The sequence below is a fragment of the Miniopterus natalensis genome, chromosome 5 (assembly GCF_054644295.1).
Source record: "Miniopterus natalensis isolate mMinNat1 chromosome 5, mMinNat1.hap1, whole genome shotgun sequence".
NCBI lineage: Eukaryota > Metazoa > Chordata > Mammalia > Chiroptera > Miniopteridae > Miniopterus > Miniopterus natalensis.
In genome coordinates this window covers 24,271,335-24,289,538 of record NC_142085.1, presented here as the reverse complement: position 1 = coordinate 24,289,538, position 18,204 = coordinate 24,271,335, and the positions used below count along the sequence as shown (strand labels likewise).

General features: G+C 39.0%; 1 pseudogene; it reads right to left on the bottom strand.

Annotated features, from left to right (window-relative positions):
- Positions 1-16,057: 16,057 nt before the first annotated feature.
- LOC107525822 (Golgi apparatus membrane protein TVP23 homolog B pseudogene) lies at positions 16,058-16,462 on the bottom strand (annotated as a pseudogene).
- Positions 16,463-18,204: the final 1,742 nt, after the last annotated feature.

Below are 18,204 nucleotides of genomic sequence, written 5' to 3'. Positions count from 1 at the left end.
ACAGCTTTTGATTGCCCAGTGGTAAGGCTTATTAACAGTTATCCCATTGTGTTCTCAGAAAGGCCATCAAACTGCCCAGGCTTGCTCGAATCCGTTGGGAATCTCCCTCAAAGGCTTCTATGGAATGAGGAAAGTAATTATTGTTTTACAAGTTTGCCTTGGTTTAATGAAATATTGGATGTGGAATTATGGTAAGGAGAGAAGGCAGAGTTGTAAGAAAGAAAGAGCTGAGAAAAATGTGCTAACTTGAGAAGTGGCAGAATATACCTCAATTCTATGAACTAAAAACAATTCTAACAGTGCTGTTCATATGTTTGTATGAAAGAATGCTGGGAAGCATAGCAGAGAGACACAGACAGATGCAGACATAAACAAAGGGAAATATGGAAGATGGGCACAGATCATATGAGTCATAAAAGAACACATGGGGGATCACTGGTTTTAATATAATAGTGAGGGGAAAGTGATAAATATGGTTGATCTAGTACTCTAAATAAATAGGTATTTTTTATTGATACTTGATAGCAAAAACCAATTACATAATTACAATTATGTTTTATATATATTTTTTAAATGAACAGTAGGATAACTATGTTTCTGAATTTCTGAAGGGTACTTGAGCGACCCAAGACTGTCCAGCTATAAATTACTAGTAGTGCCACCTGGTGTTTGGATGTTCACGCTGCAGCTACATGTGGCATTTGTACAGGTAAGAGCCACTACACACTCCAGGGAAGGGCCTGAGCTGAATCTCTGAGCTAACCCGTGGGGACAACTGTGATGAAGTTCTAAGGTCACATATAATAGAATGTACTTTATGGGGAAATTATTAAGTTTAAATGCTGCCACCTGCGATCCACAGCAATTTCTTTACCTCTTTCCTGGTCACTACGTTGAAATTACAAATAACTTTGGGTCACAACAATAGCTACCAGTTAAACAACCACAACTATAAACTTAGATTAGGACATAAAGATGTTCTAATCATGAATCTGAGATTCTTAGATATTAACCAATGTGTATTTTTTACCTATTCTTAGAATTATAAACTCAATCTGAAATTCCCTTAACACAGACATAGTTTTTTGTGTGCTGTATCTAGGGGGAAAAAAGGTGGAGAACAGAACATGACCATGTATCGTGATTCAATTTAATCTCAATGCAAAATAAATAAAAACAGTCAAAGGCTTAAAAATATCTCAGCTAATGAGATGATTAGGATCTCGTTTGAATAAGTTAGCATCTTGTATTAGCCACTTGGGACGAGTGAGTCCCTTATTACACAGTGTGGGCGCTGTAGAACTAGAGAACAAGGAAATACAGACAGTTCGTGTACAAGGAGCGAGAGAAATTTTTCCTCTTAGTCACATTACTTTTTCCTGTAAAATAGTCCCTAAATTTATTAGATATAGAGAACTGGAAATTTTCCAATTTTTCTACTCGTGAGGAGGGCTGGGCTAGAACATACAGCGCTCCTCGCAGACAGGGGCCACATGTTGCTGTTTCACTCTGTTACTCCTACGCATGGCAGTTGCCCTCCTATCATCAGTCACGCGTAGAGCTTGCTTTAGGTCTGAAAGTGCCAGCTTGTTTTCTACTCCTGGGAGGATCACTGTCCAGCTGGAGGGATTATAAACAGCCTCTCCTATGTTGCAGAGTGAAGATGAGAACCCCAGGACCAGTGCACATAGCTAGAGGGCAGCAGCAGAGAGTGTGGCAGGCACAGCAGCAGATGCGCATGTGAAGGCTGAGAACAGGAAGCCTCTTGACAGCAGGAGCAGCAGGAGCAGCAGGAGCAGCAGGAGCAGCAGGAGCAGGAGGAGAGCAGGAGCACCAGGAGCACCAGAAGCAGGAGGAGCACCAGGACCACCAGGACCACCAGGAGAGCAGGAGCAGGAGGAGCAGCAGGAGCAGCAGGAGCAGGAGGAGCACCAGGACCACCAGGAGCAGGAGGAGCAGCAGGAGAGCAGGAGCACCAGGAGCACCAGGAGCAGGAGGAGCACCAGGAGCAGCAGGAGCACCAGGACCACCAGGACCACCAGGACCACCAGGAGCAGCAGGAGAGCAGGAGCACCAGGAGCAGGAGGAGCACCACGAGCAGCAGGAGCAGGAGGAGCAGCAGGACCACCAGGAACAGGAGGAGCACCAGGAGAGCAGGAGCACCAGGAGCAGGAGGAGCAGGAGGAGCAGCAGGAGCACCAGGACCACCAGGCCAGGAAGCAGAAGCCAGAGGTGGTTAAGTACAAAGGCCTGTGGAGTGGCGCCTATAAGAACTCAGGAAGGCCTCAAAGAAGGGAAGTTAGGATGATTTACAAAGTGTGAACAACAAAGCCTTAATAGAAATAATAATTTGATGCTGGGTCATGGGAAGCATCTAGTGTTCCTGTGGCATCCTTACAGCGGGTGATAGAGAGGAATGATAACAAATGATGGAAAGGCAGAGACAGCTAATAACCCCCTTGTCAAGACTTAGCAAACTCAGGGGTTTCTGGTTTAAATCGAGTTAACATGAATGTGGTATGTTCTAATTTTATTATATTTTTTAATGTTTAATATATTGTAAGAATTTATAAACATATATAGGATATTTTCAATTATTGGGATTTTTTTAACTTAAAAAGCATATGCACTTAAAAGATTTTAGCATATGCATGGAAAAGATTGTTATTTTCAAGTGAATATGTTCTTCTTATAAACCTCTGTGGAAAACTTTAAGGATTGAAAATTCAAATGCCCCAGCGGCTAGGCAGGCCGTGCAGAGAGGGTAAAAATATTGGGACTGTAGAAAGAATGGCAAACCAAGGAGTCCATTCCCTGCTCAAGGTACTCACAATGATTGGAAACAGTGGATTTCTACCCCTAAATCAGTGGCGATAACAAAAACCTACTGCTGACCAAACATAGCACAGCAGCCTGCTTGGCCTAGTGAGCCCCTAGTTCTGTGGCTCCAGCTCTGATCTTACTACCAGGTATTAAAGCCTGACTCGACCTGTTTGCTGAACACCGACCTAGTTGATCAGTAACGCTTAACTGCCTTGTGGAGTGGCGTTGAGATAAATTGTTAACTTGAACAGGAGGAAATAAAGTCAGAGTGTGGTCTGTGTTTGCAGGCAGTCCCATCCAAATGTAAGCTGAAATCGCAAACTCGTTTAGGAGAACTTATTTTGCATACGACACATTCAAATGCAGAACTGAGACTTCTCTAGTAGCCCATTAAAAAATTATAAAAAGAAAGATGAACATGGTATCTTCGATTCCATTAAGCATCCCCTAGCAGTAACCTTTTCATCCAACTACTATGTCATGGTTCAGTTGTAGCAGAAATAGCCATAAAAACTAAATGACCTCTCATTGTAATAGGGCACAATTTTTCCCATTTAATATATTACTTGGGAAAAAGAAAGATATAAATAAAATCTAAGTTATAAAATATGCCTTAAAAATCAACCTCTGATCAAATGGGCTGCACATTATGCATCAAAGAGCCATAGAAGGTCAAATTTAGAGAAGAAAGTTCCAGAAAGCAGAGCACTAGAAGCGGCAGCAGCAGCAAAGATGATATACTTTCATTTGATTTTATGCCCTTTGATTCCCTAGATAAGGACCCGTGGCAGTGAGTATCTCATGGCTCTACTTGGCCCTTGTGTGGCTGTTTAAGATTAATTTAGAGCAGTGTCCTTAATTTAGAATACTTTAAGATGAACCATTATTATTGAACTTCTACAAAGATGATTGCACTCCTTTCCCCCACCCCGCACCCCCGACATTGCAATACATAGCAGGGATTGCTTTTGTTTCACCATAATTTAAGTAGGACAACTTGTACTGAATACTGCATGCTATTGAATTCTAGTGTGTATGTGCATCTTCTTTGGAGGGCATGTAGCACATTTAGCAATGCTGGTTTGTTTTTTATTACAGTATTGGCCTTGAAGGCTTAATTAATAAACATGATGCAATTTCAGTGTAGCAAAGAGTGACTGTCTCTTTCCACAACTGTGTCAGATCAGAAAACATTGCCATAGTTTTACAGATGTAGTTAATTATTCAGGGTTCAACTAGGCCCATGCTAATAGAATTTTGTTATCAAAGAAATGTTCTATATCTGCACTGTCTAATACAGTAGCCCTTAGCCACATGGCAATACTCAACACTTAAATGTGGCTAGTCTGAAATATGGAATTTAAATTTCATTTAATTTTAATTAATCTTAAATTTAAAAAGCCACAGAACTAGACTAAAGCATCTTGAGGGATAAGCCCTTGTCCATCCCATTTATTTGTTGCATAATAAGTGCCTGAGGCATATGGATGACATTATATCAGTGAATTACAGAAAAATTGTCACTCACTTCATTATCCCCTAAAGTACTGATCTTTCAGTTGTATCACTCAACAACGTCTGGAATGGATACTATACCCATTTTTAGGTACAAAGAATTTGTACCAAACAGAGTTGATTCCACAGAGCTTAGTCACTTATTAAATGTTTCACCTTGGGAGAGTTACTAAAACTTTCATAAAACTGGTTCGCATCTGTACATTGGAAAAAATGAGTTTGGCTCCTGTAGGAGCATTGTGATTGTTGAAAAGAGATTGCTCGTAGACAATTTACACCTTTTGTGTGTTCACTAAATTGAGCGGCTCTCCTTCCTGACACAGAGCACTCTGCTGACTGCCACACAAACAGAACCCACAACAAAATGCATTCACTATGAATAGGAAGCTTGGTAAATGGAAACCACAGGGAAAGTTTCGTGCAGATTTACAAAAACTGGAAAAATTATAAGGAGCCTTCTGGAGCCTTGGGACTTACTTAGGGCCAATGTAATCATTTAAATGTTCAAAGGTTTGGCACTCAGAGCAAAAAGCAATAAGCTATTTTTAAAAGCAATTGCAATTTGTTTCAAGAGCTATGTGAACGGTACTTGAAGCAACTGCAGCATAATTCGGTCCTAAAAGCCGGCCTACATTTTCTGACACGTGAAGCATGTTCATCCATTCTCAATGCTTAGGATGAGTAAAAGGGAGAAACTAGAAGTTTTGCAGATCACCTGTTTTCTGCAGCTGAATGTCTGTGCACAGAAAATGAAGTGGTTGACCCCCATCTCTGCTACAGGCATCAGTCTCAGCTTTCCCATTCTCTGCCCCCTGCACCCTAGAGGAGAACAGCATTATGGAGAGGGGGAAGACAGAGGGACCAGGCCGCCAAAGCATTTCAGTGTCTTGAGAATACACTTTTATACTCTATGCATGTCAAGCACTTGTGCCCACTGCCTCTCCTTCAGACATGAGGAAGAATAGCATGCTATTGTTTACAAACTGACATGACAAAGAAGTGCCAAAATTATATATATGCTCTTCAAGTCCCATTTTAAATATCTACCTTTAAGTACAAATTCATACGGTGAATACGCATTTATCATTTTTATAGCTCTAAGTCCAAATTAATTTCAAACCAGGGCTGGTAGGCATTTTTCCTAATCAAGGCAACATGATAGTGTGGTTTTGAAACCTTTGAGCAGAGAAAAGAATAATAATAAAATAAAATATTATCTTAGAACTTCATTTATAAACTGATAGAAGTTGCTCGGGCCATTCATATATTTATTTCAGGGGCATTACATATTTCCTTGTCTATGGATGTCCATGAGTTTGGATGTCAGGATGGAGAAGCACACTGTTTGAAAAGCACTAATCTAGGAATAATTCCTGAGTTACAGTGCCTCTGTTCTAGGCCCTAATTTGTCATCACCTGAATGTGTGGCCCAAAGCATCATGTCTCTGATTGTTTTTGTGCTAAATGTTTAAAAGTAGAATGTGTGTGCTTATATTTATTCATATATATCAAATAATACTGTTATAAAATGGAAGGTGGTCTTAACAAAAATGATCACTATCATATTCTGTTGACAGAATATGTGCAGTGTAGACCTACATGCGAGTGCCTGGAATTTAATTTTCCCCACTGTAAGTTAGAAGAGCACTTTATTTTCCTCCTTGGAAAATAATACTTTTTTTGGCCCAAAATAATAGCAGAAACATGTTGAAGCAATCACATTGTCAATTGCTCCCACTCTCTGTCACCAGCTCTGCTCCAGGCAATAGAGTTGGAATCAGTGTTGTAGCTTTGGGTTTGTAGTACTCCCTTTTTGCCTCCAGCACCTTGATGTCTCTGGCAGTGCCTGGCTCATAGTAGGAATTAATAAATATTTATGAATGAATGACCAAAATAATTAATGAATTAATGTTTCTCTGTCAGTGGTTCTCATAGTTGAGTGTTCCTCAAAATCACCTGGAGGGCTCGTTAAACTGCAGACCACTGAGCTCTGAGCCCCAAGCCCAGAGCTTCTAATTCAGTACATCTGGTGCAAGGCTCAAGAATTTGCATTTCTAACAAACTCAAGCGCTACAGCCAATGCCCCTGGTCCAAGAGCACAGTTTGAGAGACGCTGCTCTGTCCAATGCTAACTGGCTCATGGAAAGTCAATCCTTTATCTTTTTATCCTACTCAAGTCAGCTGAATTAAAGGCTCATCGTAGGTGAGACACATGCTCATGGTGTGACACTGGGTTGACCAACAGACTATTGAATGAAATGTGGACGCTAAACAAATATCGGTTGGCATGAACAGAAGGACACAGCGAGGCACAGTTTCTTATAATGGAGTTCAGTGGTGATCTGCTGAACAAAGAGCTGGGAAGAAAGTCAACAAGCGTTGACAGAGCGCCAGGATGTTTCCCTGGTCTGTCAGTAAACAGGCACAACCTGTCCTGCAGCAAATGTCACCAAACACTTTTATACTCTATGCATGTCAAGCACTTGTGCCCACTACCTCTCCTTCAGACATGAGGAAGAATAGCATGTCATTGTTTACAAACTGACATGACAAAGAAAACCTATTTGATAACAAGCTTTCAAAAGGAAGTTTGGGGACACCTGTTGAAATGAATCAGAACACCTGGCCCAAGCCCCGTAAATTCCCTGCGCACTGCAGACAAGTGGAGACGGCAGAGTTAAGCACCAGCCACTTCATGTGAGTGACAAGCTATGACATTCTGAGCCAGAATGTCAATAATGGTATGGCTTGACATTACCTCAGAAATGACAGCTAATAATCCAAGGGAAGATTTGGCAATAAGTTTTAAGGCGTTTTCTTCTCCTTTCTACATGAAAGAAAATGCTATTTTTATTCATGATACCTCTTCAATATGACAACCATGTAGCAATTATCTTCATAACTGATAGAAACATGTTGAACTCGCATCAGACCATGCCACCTTCTGATTTTTTCAATGATCAAAATTTCATTCCTGGTCAGAGCAACCGACCCATACTTGTATTAAGGAGTTGGACTGTGCTACTATAATCTTTTCCAGCTTTGTATTTGTGTCTAACTTTTCTTTTTTGTTTGTTTGTTTACAAAATATCAGATTTTATATTTGGCGGCTAAAAGCTTGAATAACAGGATGAGATAGAGAGCCTTTTTAATAAGGGTTAGACTTTGGAATCTATCCTCAAAGAACATTCTTATCTACAAAATTGGATATTTCAGTAGATAATAACCATGGCTATGCTTTAGAATCACCTGGGAAATATCTATTTTTTATTATAAATTCTAGGTTCTCATTCTCAGACCTCTTAAATTAATACCTACAGCAGGAGCAAGTCTCAGGAATCTGGAGTTTCTTTAAAGGCTCAGTTGGGTCCATCCATGGCCCTGGACCACCCCTAGCCACCGATTTCTCCTCTCATGTAACAAAGGTGACCCCAGCTATGTAAACACTTATTTATTAACAATTTGCTATGCCTGTAAAATTGTGCTGGGCCTGTAAAACCATGGTTGTTGAACATAAGATGCTTTCATTTTGATCTTTTCTCTCTAGCACATGTAAATTGAAAAGATAAAAATCTTAGAGATAGTAGAGACTTCAGAACTTCGTTCTGAAAGTGATACTTGAGCTGCATCATAAAAGATGGATAGTTGTTATAAAGAATCGATTAAGAAGAAGAGGAGACTCTTAAAAAACAACAACTTAAGGAAAAGTGATCAAAAACAGAACGACGAAATCTCCTATATGACTGCCAAGAGAGCTTCTACTGTTAAATATCAGAATGAAATCGAGTGTAAACCTGAGAGAAGCCCTTTGAATTTAGTAAGACAATGGGAAGGCACACAATCATAAGGTGAGCAACATAACTTCCTAGAAGATTCTTCCTATCAAACTATGATCAGAATTCAGAAAAGGGTAGGAAGCATATAATTAGCAAGATTTTGGATCCATGGTTGTTCTAACTATCAGTGGCCAGAGAGAGAGGTTGGTGCCTCTGCTTGCTGTGTTTATTAAGGGATAAATGCATGGGATCATGACTGAGTGTTTAAGCTATTGTCACAGTCCACTGAACAGAATGGCAAATGGATTAATTGGTTCAATAAATATTTATTGAGCACCTTGCTATATGCCAGGAACCAGAGATAAAGCAACGAAAAAGAAATAGAACCACAACTGTTCCAGTGTGGGAAGGACTGTTGAGATAATATAGTTCAGGGAAGGGCTTATCAGTCCTTATTGTGCGTATAAAAATATCTGGCAACCTTGTTACCAAGCTGATCCTGGTTCAGTGCTCCTGGAGCAGGGTCCAGTGTCTACATGTCTAGCATGCTCCCAAGTAGTGCCTTTGCTGCTGGAAGGCAGATCACATTTTGAGTAGCAAGGACAAAGAGGTCAGAAAAACTGATCTCCAGATCTCCATCACCTGAATCACCTGTACATCAGCAGATTTTGGGGCCCCGTTGCTACAGATTTGGATTCAGAAACTGTCCTCTCAACTCCATGCATAATTCTAAGTCTTACTCAGGTCTGGGAACCAATATTTTCATCCGACCATCCTACTTTCTAGAGAAAATTGAGTTTCAGCAAATAAAGAGGTTTAATCATGAGTGAACATCTGAACCAAGATTCAGGTCTGTTGATGACTGCTGGGATTACTGAGGGTGTCTAAAAATGCTGTCGCCTTCCCCACACCTACTTCTGAAGAAAATATAAAGCAAGATAAAGACTTCTTAACCCAGAATTAGGCAAGCTCAAGCAGCCACTCAGAAGTACAGACAAACTGAACCAGAGCAAACTTTCTCCAGGATGGAAGGGGGGCCCCTGGAGGACAGGGGAGAATACACATTCTCTGTGGGCAGCTAAGTCCCAAAAGGAAAAAGGCAGAAACTACACTAAGAGGTCCTAGATTTCCCTCCCAAATTAGCCCAATGAGATTCAGCCACTCCTGGAGAGGCATAAGTGAAGGAAGGGGAAGAGAAGCCTGAAGAGTCCCGTATCCACCTGGAAGGAAAGATCAGAAATGGGAAGAACCATTCTCAGCAGCAGTGAGTCGCGCTCTCTTTCCACCACAGGGCACAGCCACCCTGCAATGTGCCAGGCACTGAAATCAAGAATGATGATAAGGTGAGGTGAGATCTGTGAATTTTACATACTAGCGATGGTTTAGGGCAGTCTTTTGTCCTGCATTATTCTGCACACAAATTACCCGGGGATCTTGTTAGACTGCAGATTCTGATTCAGTAGGTCTGGAGTGGGCCCTGAGAGTCCAGAGAGCTAAAAAGCTTCCAGGGGATGCTGAAGGATATATTTTGAGTAGCAGTGGAAGGAAATTCTTGATTTAAACACTCAATTCGGTCTCTGCTTCAGATTTAAGAATATTAGTAGATTGTTCTCATTTTCTGTTTACCATGGGGTTGATATTCAAAAGTGCATTGCCACCAGTATGTGACATTGAGAGGCAAAGAACCTTGTTAGTGATAAGTAAAGCTAATTAGTCAAGCCCCTGATCCTTTTTGTGTTACCAGTAAAGACACAGAGAGTCAGAGGGGAAATTTGCTAGCCCAAATTCACATGAATAGTTGATGTGAAAGCCTGGAATAAAATTACTTTCTTCTGACTCTAACACTAGTTTTGTTTTGTTTTTTCATTTAGCTGTGCCATTTGTCATTGACAGATTGTGACATTTGTTTCCCCCTATACTTTGTGATGTCGTACAGATCAGGTGGTCTCTCTTTATTGCACTTGAATGTCTGGATAATGCGGTTCTAAACACCTCTCAAATATTAGTGCCATTCAATTTAGCACAATATCTCCTTCTCACTATCCAGGTCAAGGTTCTAGATTTTTTCTTAGTATAATACCCTTTAGGTCCATCAAAGCTGTCGCAAATGGTAACATCTCATTCTTTTTTTAAATATATCTTTATTGATTTCAGAGAGAGGAAAGGAGAGGGGAAGAGAAAAACATCAATGATGAGAGAGTCATGGATCGGCTGCCTCCTGCACGCCCCCACCAGGGATCGAGCCCACAACCCGGGCATGTGCCCCAACCGGGAATTGAACCCTGAGCTCCTGGATCCTAGGTCGATGTTCAACCGCTGAGACTCGCCTGGCAGGGCACATTTCATTCTTTTTTATGGCTAAGTAATATTCCATTGTGTATATATACCACTACTTTTTTATCTATGCATCTGCTGATGGGTATTTGGGTTGCTTCCATATCTTGGCTATTGTTAGTAATGCTGCAATGAACACAGGGGTGCATATATTTTTTTTAAAATAGTGTTTTGGGTTTCTTCAGATATATACCCTGAAGTTGAATTGCTGGGTCATAAAGTATTTCTATTTTAAATTTATTGAGGGACTTCCATACTGTTTTCCATAGTGGCTATAACAATCTGCATTCCCACCAACAGTGCTCAAAGGTTCCCTTTTTTCCACATCCTCATGAACACTTGCTGTTTGTTGATTTGTTGATGGAGCCATTCTGACTGGTGTGAGGCGATGTCTCACTGTGGTTTTAATTTGCATCTCTCTGATGATTAGTGGTGTTGAGCATCTTTTCATATGTCTACTGGCCATCTGTATGTTCTCCTTGGAGAAGTGTCTATTCAGGTCCTCTGCCCACTTTTTAAATGGATTGTTTTGTTATTGTTGATGAGTAATAATTCTTAAAAATGTACTTTTTACAATAAGAACTTCTAACTTTTCTTTCTTCTTTGGAACACTTCTTGGTTTTTGCAAGCTTCAAGACCCTTGAATAAACTTTTACCATTTATTTTTATTTCTAGCCCAAACCTCTAGACTCTTTTTGAGTTTGGCAAAACTAATCTCTGATAAATTACTAGCAGTAGTCAATACCCACCAGTCAAAGACCACTAGGAACTCTCACTCCCTCAAATTCAACAATGTTGCTTCCATTAATATGTGTTGCATTAAAGAATACACACTGTGGTGTTCTTCGGCTGCTGGGCTTCAGCACTGATATCTGGCATAATTCTTTAGACCACAGCTTATTGCATGCCAATAGGCCTATCCTTTATTTTTTAATTTTTTATTGACTTCAGAGAGAAGAAGGGAGAGAGAGAGAGAGAGACATCAATGATGAGAGTCATTGACTGGCTGCCTCCTGCATGCCCCCTGCAGGGGATCGAGTGAGCATGTGCCCTGATAGGGAATCGAACCGTGATCTTCTGGTTCATGGGTCAGTGATCAACCACTAAGCCATGCCGGCTGGGAGGCCTATCCTTTATTGATAATTGGAACATTTTGAGGTGGTAGCAATTTTGCCCAGAGGCTTTCAAAACCAAATAAGTAGGTACTCATCTAATCTACTTATATAAATACATTATACATTAAATTTGTCTCTCTGAAGAAAGGGGTGGGAAACTTAAGGGAACAATACATTAGGTGTCCACATGGTTTCTGCTATAATCACATTTTCAAACACCCTGTACATAGTAAGAGAACAGCTCAGTTAAAGGTAAATCTGTGTACTGTGGAACCATTGATTAAATATTCCATATCTCCTACTGTTGAAGTGTAAACTGTATACTAGATACCAACAGAGAAAAGTAACTTCCTCTACTATTTTTCAGAAATTAATATTGAACAGGAAACGCTGTTACAATATTAAGAAATTCAATCAAGAATAATTCAATGGAAGAGGTAATGTGTTTATATAATATTTATATGAGAGATAATTTGCTTCAATGAGTTGAAACTAGGTTCATAGAATTTTAACTAAAGGCTAAGCTTGTGGAGTAATAGATTCAAATAGCTATCACTGAGCATATGTCTCTCTCAAAGTTTAGGTTACATTTCGAATATGTGATTTATAATACGTAAGGTGTTGGTTAAAGATAAGTGATATTATTAAATGTATCTCATCTATGTAAAGGGCACTTCCCTATTACTATTTCATCTATCTATATTCAATTATAGTAAAAAATGAACAATTTTCAGGACATGTCAAAGACAAATGATTGCAGGTTTCTTTCTGGCCCTTACTGTCAGCTGATTCTCAGCTTGTTAAACGTCAGATTTTCAAATATTCACCATTCTAAATTGAAATGAGTAACTTTTTTTTTTTTTGTATAGACTTAGTAAACGATCTTATTTTCAGAGTCTAAGTTCCTTTTATAATGTTACTAGTCTCATAAACATTTTTGTATTCCTAAATGCTCCTGACATCCTTCTGAAAAAAAATCACAAGTGTTTTGTTAGATATTAGAGGGAGTCAGGTGGGAAAAAGAAATATCTCCAGGCAAACTTCCAACCCATCAACTATCAACTGAAGTGCAGAGTCTGTGACCATAAGGCCCACTGCAGCATAGCCCTGTCTTACCACCGTGGCCTGGTCTAGAACATCTCTCCCAGAAGGCCCTGCTCTTCTGTGAAACCTGACTTCATATAGTACATTTGTCATCGTGCTGGGTGGCTGGTTCTTCACGCATTTCCTCAGACCATTTCCTTTCCATGTATGAATTTATCTTTTCTTCTCCATCACACTTTCATTATTGGAATATTTTGCATTTCAGCAAAGAATTACGTGTAAGAAATGTCATTACATTATTAGCAAAAAGAAAAGACAAAATAAATGCTAAAAATGAGAATTAATTAAATGAAGGTATATCCATAGGACAAAACATTATGGTGCCATAAAAATCATGTTTTGCTTTAAATTTTCATGCTTTATTTACTTTTTGTTCTTTTTTTCATTTTCCTTTTTGCTTTGAAGTAATTTCAGACTTATTTTTAAAAGCTGCAAGAATATTGCACAGATTTTTTATATATATTCCTCACTCATTTTCTCCAATGTTAACATCTTATATAATTATAGTACTATTGTCTAAATGAGGAAGTTAATATTTATATGATTTTATTAACAAATCTACAGACCATACTTGAATTTCACCAGTTGTTCTGCTACTGTCCTTTTTCTGGTCTAGGATCTAATTCAGAATCCTATACTGAAGTCAGTTGTCAGGACTCCTTAGTCTCCTCCAATTTAGGACAGTATCTTCATATTTCTTGGTTCTTCATGAACTTGACATTTTGAAAAATATTGTCGTTATATTGTAGAATGTCTCTCAATTCGGTCTCTCTACTTTCTTATAATTAGGTTGGGGATATGCATTTGGAAGTAGAGCATATAGCTATGTCCTATTACTAGAGATTTAAAAATAATTTTTTATAGAAATTTAATAGCAAAGAAAAATGCTCAGACTATAATTATAAATAAATCAAGAACATTTACAACTCTGTATTTTATATGTTCATTTGCTTAAAACACAGGCCCAGCTGAAGATTTAATAGACTAATGTGCATCATGCACCTGAAAAAGCTATGTGACCTGCAGTGTTTCCCAAACATCAATTGACCAGAGAACCTTTTTTTAAAAGCATATGCACTTCTCCAAGAGGATAAAACTTTATAAGTGTTGAACAGCATATGTTCTTAATGACTCCAAATTGAGTAGACATTTAGAAGTCGTTTAGTTCAGACTTCCACTCCCACAGTCATCCTCATGGAGGGTTCATCAGCTCCTGCTTCCGAAGACACATGTGATATGCCCTTCCACTTCTAGAAAGCACTAGTTAGAAGAAAGAAAGAACCTTTTCATTCTGTGCCTGAATTGCCCACTTTTAACATCCTTCAAGCATTGAAGGACCTTCCACATGAGGGTTCTGTCATGGGGCAAGTCAGGGCTTTATTTGAGGTCAGCACTTCTGAATTCCCAGTTCATCGGTCAGATGTGTCAAGGGTTTTGTTAATAATAACTATTCCTGGGCTCCTAGAAAAATCTCTAGAGGTACTGAACAGGGCCTTAGTCACACTCTTGCTTTCTCAGGTGATTTTTTTAAAGAGGGTGGAACAGCCAGGTAAGGAGGACACCCTAAACATGAGAATCTAGGCAGGTAGAGCTGGTTTGACAACTGTCTCACTAATTCTGAGTTGTGGAAGGAAATTCCTGCCCCACCCGCGTCGGACAGAATCACACATGTAAGAAGATGGTTTAGAAAGCTGCTTTGTCTTTGGAAAAAAGTCCTGTTATTCACTGAGGGGAAACCCAGAACAAACGCTGAGGCTCTGAATTGCTAAAATAACCATCTGCCTCAGGGAATTCTATCAGGGGTTCCAAGAACTGTGATGACCAAGCATTTCGAGAACATATTTTAAAAAAAAGGAAGGTAACTCCCTTATTTGCCATAGACTCTGAATGCCCTCTGAGGCATTTTATATATATGTATGTATATAATTTGTCTGGTATCCTTACCAAGTCAGCCAGAAATATATATGTGTATAATTATATATTTTTTTGTATATGCATGTGAGTATATATATATATATATATATTGCTTTGTAAACAGTAGAGTTTTATACAAATATAAAGTTATTCACCTTCAAAGCTATCACTCCAATAGACACTATTTCAATTAAACAAAATATCTTCAAAAAAGTTTTAATAATGTATACATTCACAAAATAATCTGTTAAGACTTCAATGATATTTACAATATGTCTACTGCAGAATTTATAGATGTATATAATAGTTTGTAGATTTATTGCTTTCAAGAAATGCCATTAATAAAAATTTGTGATATACAATATCCCCCTAAATGAATAGATTTATAAAATAAAATATATTTTAGGCATTTATTATGCCAAGTATTTAAATGATTACTTGTATTATGACATAAGAGTAATACTCTTTTTGTGGTAAAATATAGATTCCATTAGGCCAAGGACCCCTGAAGCTCCTCCAGGATGTTCCAAAGTAAAATAGGGCTACCCTTTCCAAAAATTAAATAAGAACAGCAGACATCTCTAGTTACCCCTTACACATAAACTATGAAAATCAATTTTTATTAATTGGACTTTAAATACATGACTTGTTACAAATAAAAATAAACACAATTTTAGAAGCTAGTTCAAATTTGGTTTTTACCTGCCTGTGAATACCTAGGATAAGAAGTTGCACCATGAACTACAAATTATGCCATAAAATTAAGAATTATTTATAACTTGTACATAAGCAGAAGCACTCACTCTAATCAGGGAAGCAAAACTTTCTCCTGAAAATAATCTACAAGTATAATATGTAAACACATAGAGTTTTGAGGTAGATTAAGAACATTTTTCTACATTCTATGGGTCAAAACTTAAAGGCCTTCATTTCATGTGTACATAAACACAGACACTTTCATTAATTTTGGATATATGGATATTACACAACTGTGCATACACACATATGTACCCCATGAACCAAATTTTTATAATGTTTCTAACAACAACATGCTTTCAAACCCTAAATGCCAGAAAGAAAAGAAAAACTTAATATGAAAACTAATTTTCCTTTCTGTTAAGTAAATTTTAAAATGGAAAAAACAAACCCAACACTCCTCTCTGCAACATGTACTGAGTTCTGAGAGGTTCAGTCACCCTGCTGGTGTGTCTCAGTGGTTGAGCATCGACCTATGAAACAAGGAGGTCACGGTTTGATTCCTGGTCAGGGCACACGCCTGGGTTGTGGGCTGGATCCCCAGCAGGGGGCTTGCAGGAGGTGGCCAATCAGTGATTCTCTCTAATCATCTGTCTCTCTCTCCCTCTCTCTTCCTCTCTCTGAAATCAATAAAATATATTTTTTAAAAAAGGTTCAGAGTCAAGGATCTTTTAGTTGTTTCCCATTGTAACAGAACCCATAGGCTTTCTCTCCTTCTCTTTAGGAAATCTGATCATCTCCAGTGTTCTGTCTTAAAAGTGCTTTCCAAGACAAAACGTAGCTACGCTGGTTACATTCTCTCTGCTGCCCACTTTGCACCTGCTGTAGCCATAGGTTGGCACCTCGAAGCACCACACCCACAGTAAGCACTGCCACCCGCTTCACTGAAGGAGAAGAGAGCGCTGAAGGCAAATATCACTCACAGCCCTGGGCAGGCAACAAGTCCTCACCAACAGATTCCCGATTTGGCCTCTGAATCAGTTTTATTTTCTTGAGGAGATGCCTTCCTGAACTCAAACACCCATCTTCATCAGTATGATTCTACCAGTGCGTGGTTTGTTAGTGTACCTGTGACATTCTTGACTACCCAAAGTCACACGACAACAACGAGGTCATCGTCACCATACAGGCAGTCAAGATGCTGTTGAACAATTCAGAGAAGATAGACTACAGTTATACTGACTCAAACGAATGAATGGGGAAGTGGAGCCCCTGGGTGTCTGGTTTTGGATTTTTCTGGCCTATTAGCTGTATCCACTGCTGTATCAAAGAGTGGGGCATCTTCAGTGTCATCTTTACCGTCTTGCTGCAACACGGCGGCCCAGAGCCAACACTGAAACACAGGGTGGGGCAAAAGTAGGCTTGCAGTTGTTTGTATGGAAAATAATACAATAATTAAAATGATAGTACAAAAATAAACTGTGTTTCATATACTCACAACTGTAAACACACTTTCATCCCACCCTGTATATATTCAAAGCGCTAAGTCTTACACATACAGACTCAGGTAATACATAGCAGGTGTCAATTCCCCTGGAGTCTTAAGGATGATGAAGTTATTAAATATACTGCATGTCGATTCACTTAGCTGCGCCTAGACTCCAGAGACGGATCCCCACACGTCTCTACACCGCTGCGGGCTCGGGACAGCATTCACATGGCTTCTCCTTCTCTGTACCCAACTCACATTTGTGTAGAATGAAGCAGTTATAATATCAAAGGACATTTGGAAGAGGTGGAAAAATGTACAGAACAACGGACAGCCTGAGTAGGTTAGAAGGGGAGGGTGTGGGAGTGTGGAAGGTAGAGGAAGCCTTCCCCGTCTGTTTTGCCATCAAGAGAATTGACTGCGGAAGGATGAGCCTGTTTCTGGCTCTATCTTTCTGTTCTATGCTCCCTCACTCCAGGGGCACACAATCCAGCAGGAACTTGCCAGCACCCCCAGGAACATATCCCATAGTGAAGTTCCATATGTTCTCTTTCCTATGCATTTGTAAATGTTTTTAAAATGTTCTGGGTTCTGAGTAAATAGTACTATTCACCACATCTGCTTATAATGTACATGAAACACATATCTATGCACATGCATTTTTTCCAGTTCTTAATTTTTATCTCATTGAAGAAAGATGTCTAAAGTGAAAGTAACATTGAGTAAGACTATTTTAACTTTCAAAGGAAATTTTGTATATTTAATTATATTAAAATATTATCAGTATATTTTTGAAGTAATATCAAAGCATACAATTAAAAATGTATGTATGTAAAATATCGAAAGTAAAATTGAATACTGTATGGTAACTATCTAAATTCCTAATTGCAGCTTTTGGTCTTCATTATTACTATCTTGATTACTCATATTTATACAATATTTTAACTTAAACTGTAGTGATGCATAAATTATTTGATACTGAGTCTATTACTGGTTCTTCTTAACTCTCAACTTAGAGCTGGTGTGGCATCTCAGCACATTGGAGTACATATATTTTTTTTGTTCATTTCACACTGGACTTTTTTCCTGTTCTCATCAGAGCTGCTTTAGTCCCTTGATCCACCTACTCTTTCCAGCCTACAGCAATCACACTGCAAATTCGGCACTCGCTGTCTCTCACATAACTGGAATAGCTATTGCTTCTCTACTGCCTTCGTTTGATGGAACTATGTGTTTCCGAATGACTGTGGTATGGGCAGATGTTTAGATTCTTTTCAGGACAGAAGTAAGCAGTCCTAGAGAGGGGAGAAGTAGGAAAAGAAATAAGACATTTTTTAACAAAAAAATTACAAAGCTGAGTCTTTTCAATCCTATTTTCCATTTGACTTATATTTTTGTACTCAGCCTACTGTCCATCTTTGCAGCGTTGCCATGAAGA